This window comes from Chironomus tepperi, unplaced genomic scaffold (genome assembly GCF_022539635.2).
Source record: "Chironomus tepperi strain 1889 unplaced genomic scaffold, CSIRO-AGI_Ctep_v1 contig_382, whole genome shotgun sequence".
In the NCBI taxonomy this organism is placed as follows: Eukaryota; Metazoa; Arthropoda; class Insecta; order Diptera; family Chironomidae; genus Chironomus; species Chironomus tepperi.
Genome location: NW_027226504.1, coordinates 375,295 through 383,267, shown reverse-complemented (window position 1 = coordinate 383,267; position 7,973 = coordinate 375,295).

Here is a 7,973-nt window from a genome sequence, read left to right as displayed (position 1 = left end):
ACTGAAAAGTGCTTCTTTCTATTAGTTTTAATGAAAACTTTTTTTTATTTTTCTCTGTTGAAGTCAAATATATAAATAAAGAAATGAATATTATTAAGAACAATATTTGACTTTTTGTTCCAGCTCTTTAAACTTCAAATTGAAGTTTTTTTCTTAATTTTCTTTCATTATAAACTCAAAGAAGTGTCTTTCCATTGTGACTGATTCTGTTATCCTTCAGAAGAAATTCTTTTTGATGGTGTCATTTGAGGAGTCTCGCTTTTGGCTTTCTAAATGTGATGAACGCACAATATATGTGTGTGCCTTTAGCCACACCATGTTTGACTTAATCATGCTCCAACCTAACCCTCTCTCCATAGAGACCGTCATTCCAAGCCATCATTGCGTCATCAGAACACTTTTGTGTCATGCCATTAACACGGTGTCATAGTGTCGACCTAACGACTGATGTGTGCTATTCGGGTAAAAAACTTATAGCCTAAAGCCAGTTTAATCGAACTTTCACTGAGGACAGAATGATGCTGGTCTGCGGCTGGATTATCAACCATTTCTGCGGCGTGTACATTTCGGGTAATTATTAAAAATCATGTTAAGTCTGTACAATTCTCAATTTTATTAAAAATCATAAAAAATCGCTTAAAAATTACATCCTCAAATATATTGAGCCAATTTCCATGGAACCGATTTTTTCTGTAAACAGTAAAATTACTGAGTAAATCCCACGTGCTTTGAGGCATTAAAATATCATTATCGATCTGAATTCGTAAAAATCGTTCGATTTTTTTTATTCAGCTTTATGCATTAAAACTTTGAGTACACATTATTACATAATTATATTAATGTTGATAATCTTTAATTTAAATATTAATCCTCATCTCATTTGTTAATGGATTCATATTAATTGAAATTCTAGGAATTCATTTTTAAAATTGAATGGTTAAGGCTGAAACAGATGGTCGAACTTAATTGATTTCCTTTAGAACACGACACATTCCCAACTCTGCACAATGCATAACCTAAGGTATTTCAATACAATGTTGCTAACCACAATTTGTGTTTTGCGAATCACACAAACCAAGTTGACTTAGCTAGAACAGTGAAAAAGTATCGAAACCCCAATTCAACTAGACGTCCGACACTCTAATCGCTACGTCATGCTTTTTCGCTGTCTTCATTCCGCCCAGAGTTAGCAAGACAGAAGCAAGACTTTAGGAGTCCCGACTAGAGTTCTATAGAGCTCGAAGTCGACTTGGATTTTGTATACATAAGTCTATTCAAGTCGACCCCATCAAGGCGCCCCTAACCGAGTCCGGAAGTCGATTCGATTTTGAGCTCTGGTCCAAACCATAAATAAAGGTGCATCCGCATTTGAGCTCTGCCAATTCTGACTTAGTCATTAAGTCATCAAAACAGCATCAAAATTTCCATAAATCCTTCTCACTTCATTTTCTTTAAATTTGTCATTTACCTTCATTGTTTACCATTTATCATTCTAACACGAACCTTAAATTTATTAGATTAACATTGAAAATAAATCTCACAAATCAATTTTTCGTCTGAATAATAAGAAGGAAATATGCCATTATATTAAATCCATTGAATTAATTCATAATGTGAAAATAATCCAATCATAGTCTCAAACAAACATCTTTTTTTATTACATTTTATGTTTCTGTACATACACATTTACTGTTCATTGGATGAGAAAAATAGGAACAGAAATGAGGAAAAAGGAAGTAAAAAAAATTGATTAATGGCATAATGTGAACCTGGAGAATATACCTGAATAACGGCTTATAGCAAATAAATGCCTTTATCCATCATTTCGAAATTTGTTAAACCTTTTTGTATGTACCCGACACACAAAATCATAATCACACATATAGAGAAGGTATTTCATATTTCCATCAAATCGCATTTATTGTATCATATGAATGAAGATATGCTGGAGCATAGGGGGCTCATAATATCGATTATGATTTATGATTATGTGGTTTATGTTGCTTTATTACTCAGGAATTTGGATGAATCTTTGGTTAATCTATGGCTATGTGAATTATGTGAAAGCTTTTGGTGCTACAAGTTGCTTGAGAGTTTAATGATTATGGTCAAATTATGCTGAAGAATGAAATATGATATTATTAAATACATCGAGTTTTATTTTATCGTTTTTTAAATGATATTCACGCAGATTCGTGTTTAAGTAGAAGAGAAGGGGGTCAAAAGTCCAGCCAAAAAGGAAGCAAATTCAAAAATTCTAAATTCCTAAAAAATCGGAGGAATTAGACTTTATAACCTTCTCCTGTCCTTGAACTTGTACACAACTCGTCTGTTAATTACTTCTCTGGGCATATTCTCCACGTCCTCCCTCAGATGGTTTCTTAAGCTGGCTCTATTGTTTGCTTCCGTCTGTCAATGTCAATATCAAATGCAATAATGTCTCGACAGCTTCCTTCAACTCAAAGATGTTTATTGTTTACTTCCTGTAATCATGCTCCGACTTGGAGTCTAGGATACTCCAAAAGTCTTTCCATTGGACTTAAAGAGATTAAAAAATGCAAAAAAATAAATCTGTCGATAGTCATATTTACTTACTTGCAGTCCGGTTCTGCTATAAGGTTTCTAGCTTTATGTTAAGAATGGTGATTTGCTAAGCTAACCCATCTTGTGATAACCAGAGTCTCATTTGGCTTGGCCGCACTATGTAGCTTGGATTGACGGTCTCTACCGCAAGAAGGTAAGGTTATTGCAAAATGCAGTTAAGGTAGGTGTGATAAACCGGCCAGTCATAGGCGCTAAACATAACAATTCCTTTAACCTTGATTCCAATTCTCGTATCGACTTCAATTTTGAAAGCCCCAATCTGATTATGATAAATTTTTCTCTAAATATTTGATATCTTTTGGCATTTTCAGATATTATGAAAGTAATACGTTAGCCGTTGACATGATTATTAATATTAATGGAGATTACTTTACTTAATATTATGAGATTTTCATACTACAAAGAGATACTTGTAAGCACACGACGAGAGTGAGGTAGATAAACATGAACAAGACATGAAATAAGACAAATTTTTCTTCTTCTTTTTTTCTTTTATGTGAAATTTTGTTTCTCCTGATTTTATCATGAGAATAAAGGAAATTGCGTTGTTTGAAAGCATAGAAGTTTGTCGAAAATGTAAAAGTTTGCTATTTGTTCGTCTCCAAAGATAAACTTTAGTAAATCAAAGTCATTTTACTTACTTAAAATTTTTTAGTGAGTTTTTTTGTGTGTATACTTGTTAACAGGAGTGCATTTAGGAAGAATTGTGCAGGGCGGGGGTGGTAGATGTAAAACATTTTATGTATCAATCATGAATTTGAGGATACTTTTGCTTTTGAAAAATCTTAACAAAATTAAGATTTTTTTCAAAAAAGCAAGATTGGAACCAAGTGGGGATGCTCTACTCTATTCCTCCACCCCTTGCTTCTACCCGGAATACGCTTAAGTTGCCATTTAGCCTGACAAAATGAAGTAACTCGATAGTGCAGTTGTTTAGTACTTTGGCACCAAATTATTAGAATATCGACATAGCGATCATGAGTTCCAGACTCGGTATTATAAATGTTGACCCCAAATACATCTACTATGTTGATTTCATCAACATTCTGTAAAAGCTTTGAAATGGTACTACAGATCATCGATCGCTTTCCCGAATTAGCTATTAGGCTAAATCTGGGGCTGGTTTCTTAACCTACCATAACTTCTCGAAAAGGTAGGGCTTTTCTAGGGTAACCATCCTACCTCAGGTCGAAGGTACCTAGGATAGGATGGGTTAGGATAACCTAGGTCAGTTTTGATAGAGTAGGATAGGTTATCAAGGGTAGAATAAGGAACCGGCCTAGATTCCAGGACATCATTTATATGTTCTCTTAATCAGAGAACTATAGTTCCATATCCTGAAATAAAGATTAGTTTTATTTCTTAAAATACCATCAAAACTGAGTGGTTCAAATCCCCTGAATATATAAAATGAATACTAAAATCCCGAATGTGTTTGCTCTCTATCAACAATACCTTACATTAATGGCAGAATGACAACAGCACAGAAGCTTCTTCTCTCCTAAAGTACATAAAGAGAATAAACATTCAAAAAGTCTGGAACTGTTTCAAATTAGGGGATTGTTTAGGTAATATGTGAGGCTATAAGAGAAAATTGGTCTATTTTGCTATGATTGATGCGGACTTCCTTGGCAATATTTGTTAAGGATTGAAAGAGGTTAATCGATTTTCAGCGTCCCGAAACATCCAAACAACCCCAAAATAAGACAAAAAAAAGTAACAAAAATAATGAGAAAAGAAAGAATTTGACATATTCATGATAAACTTTATCATTTACTTGTATGCTAGTTCCACATTCCTTCCATTTTACAATTATATCTCTCTATTCGCATCAGTCATATTACAATTTATTCTTATGTCAATGAAACAGAGGGAATTGATAATATATGCAAGATAGTTCAAGACAATTTTACTTTACAAATTTGTTATGTTCGTGTTTATACAAGCTTTGCTTGCATATTTTATGTCGCTATTCAACATGTAGTATGACATTTTGAGTGGAAATGTAATATTCATATGTCATTAAATTTCAAGTAATACGATATATACTTTTGAGAATTTTTAAGTAGATTTCTTGTTTTCTCAATGTATTGATTAGATGGAAAGTTTTAGGTTGATAGCAATGTATTGGATTTTTAATGAACATGAGGAAGTACTTTACATGAATCATGTCGGTGAGATTAGATTTGTTGATATTTAGATAATGATTTGGTTTAGATTTTAATGCTTTGATTTGCAGTAATGCATCCTGAGCGGCATAAACCTAAAAAGCTCGGCCACAAAGCTTTTAAGCTTCGCTAAAGCTCTTTTATTAACACGAAATGAATGCCATCTAACTTGGCTGAGCTTTCCATTCGTGTCGCTCGAGTTTCCACTTTCAGTTGTCTATACCATCGGTGAGCAACTTTTATTTTTCTTGGTGGTAAGCACTCGACCGAAATTGCACTGAGCATACGATTCATGACATTTTCAAAAATGTTGTGGAACATAGGTTGCCCACCATATGGTCTAAACGATGATGTTATTCATATGTATACCATCCAGACCATTCTTCGAGATCAATTGAACTAAAGTCGCAAGTCTTTATGTTCCAGTCCAATGAAATTGTATGACAGAATGGTACTTCATAGCCTAAGAGACACAAAATAGACAATTTACGTGCTTCATGGAGCCTTTAGAGACCACCCTTTATATGTACACAAAGCAGCCGAAGGGAGCCAAATGAAATCTATACGGAGTCATGATGAACCTTAAACTTCCAAGTTCAGCTTGAAGTACCTGTTATTCAGACTTCCACGCTCAAGTAGGTCACCATTTATTTTAAACACAACTTTTCCATCCTCCAAAAGTTTTTAAGTACGAATAAACTGCAAAATCCTGAAATGTCTATTTATAGACATGTTCGCAATGAGTTATCAACATGTTGTTACTGTTATTGCTTCAGTTGTCAAACAATAAGTGAACTAGAGAGAGAAAAATCTTCAAATACAAAATAGGAGGAAAGCAACAAAAAAAAGTTTTTTTTTTTCTTCGTTTTTCATTGTATTGTTCCTTGATTACTGCCGTTGTTGTCTATGTGAAACATTATGACAAACTTCCTCGTCTTTCTTCTTTATGTTTTTTAATGAATAACAACATAAAATGAGTAAGATGAAGCGAGTAAGGCAAAAAAAAAAGTTAAGAAGAATGAGAAATGTGTAAAATGAAATGATGTACAAAATGAAATGAGTACAGCAGAATGAGAGTTATTATATCTTGCTACTGTTGCTTGACGCTTCAGACATTCATCTTTCATTCCTGTTTCAATGATAAACATCAACGGAGGGGATACAAATTATTTGTCTTAAAGGAATACGTTTGAAAGTTTAAGATTGAAGAAGAAAATAGAGCACAAGTGGATTGGGGGCTTAAAGTTGTTGGTGTATTTAGGCTTAAAGAGTTGTTTTTAAAATTACGTCCGACATTGAGTTATGAATGATTTTTTCCTGGCTGTTACTGAATGAGTATATTATGATCGATAGGGCTAAATTGACATTAATTATGATTCTAAACATATCCATAGCTTATTTAAATTTGATGATTATTAAGCCATTTCCATGATTCAATGCTCTTATTTATATACCAACTCTGATTTTATTTTCAATTTTAAAGAAATTTTTTTCATTTATCTTTCCTTTTAAATCGAGCGACCATAATTCTCGAATATATAAGCTCAGACATTGTAATGTTGCGAGCATTGGGCGCATCCTTGTCATATCGACAACACTCTATATAATTGATTACTAGTGTGAATCGAACCTACACCCTCACCACCCTCACAAAGGAATGATACATACAGATATCCAGTCTGTTATCAAACCAAAAGTTGACAGGACTCCGATTCCAATGTCGAATGAATTCGACACCAAATGGTGTCCATTTGGAGTCTGAGACCCGGAAAACTGCCAACTTTGGTTTAATCACTTGGTCATATAGTCCTTACTCTCTCACTGGCAGATTTCCCGATTTATTACTCAATACCCCTGATACTCCAAGTAGTTGTGTAGAAAGCTATCAATTAAAAAACCCTATTTAGGTTTTGGAACAAATGTTCGTTCTAATTAGGTTGAATTTAGGCAATGTCAATTAAATCCAAATTAGATCATGGCCATGCATGGATCACAATTGATCTGTATGACCAGCAAAGTAAGTAAGTTACAATATCTCGTATAATAAGTTGAAAATAGGCATAGACATGAAAAATTCCAATACTATGTTAATCAATATCAATTAAGATCAAAAATTCAGACATCAGCAAAAATCCAAACCTTACAAAAAACATTTATTCATTTTAGCACATTCCAAAGTGATGCGATGACAATATTAATTCTAAGTAATGATGTGCTTAATATAGTTGACACAAAAATAACTTTTATTGTATGTGATCAAGCTACAAGTTAAAGTAAATAGCATTTGATGAATTTTTTTCTTGTGATGATGAAAATTTCAGCTTTTTTTCATGTTCATCATCATCATCATCATCATGAGGGAGAAAAAGAGTGTCAACAAAATAAAAAGTCATGCCACATCAAAAAAATCTTACGTCACTCAAGGGAAAAGAAAATTAAGAGAAATATACTTGCTTCCTTTCATTTGCTTGATTGATTGTTATTTACTTTATGAATTTTTTTTTTTTCATTTTGATGAGTTTCTCAAGATTATTACAGGTTTACTTCCTCATACTTTTTTTCCGTTTTCTGAGAAGTTGATTCAGTTAAGAAAGATTTGATAGACTTTATAATGTTATGTCGTATTTATTTACTTGATTTATTTATTTTCTTACCCGTGTCTGAATTTTTTTATGCTGTTGTTGTTGTTGTTACTTCTTGGAAGTTTATACCGTCACGATTTTGATTAGGGTTTATTAATTTAATTACATTTCAAAAAGCTTTAAATTGAGCTAAACATAGAATTCTGGGAAGGACTTTCATTATTGTCAAAAATATTGATTCTACGCGTATCGGACAAAGGTTGAATATTTAAATGAGGGTGCACATGTGTATGCTCAATCAGTTTATTAAAGCATCTCCTAATATTCAAGGAGACGGAAAGAGATCGCATTTAGGTACCGTAGTGGTAGTTTTGTACCATAAAAGCATACTTCATGCCTGTTTGGGATCTCTGCTAGGTTACATAATTTTGGGAAATGTAAACAATGATTTGCTTTTCAATTTCTGAGACTGGTTGTCCAAGGATTACTTACATAATTATTGATTGTTTCCAATTTTCTGTTAACATTTAAAAAACATGTGTATGCTGTTTATTAAAGTCCTGTTTTCTCAAACAGAGATCTACCGTAGTGGTAGTTCTGTACCATAAAAGCATACTCT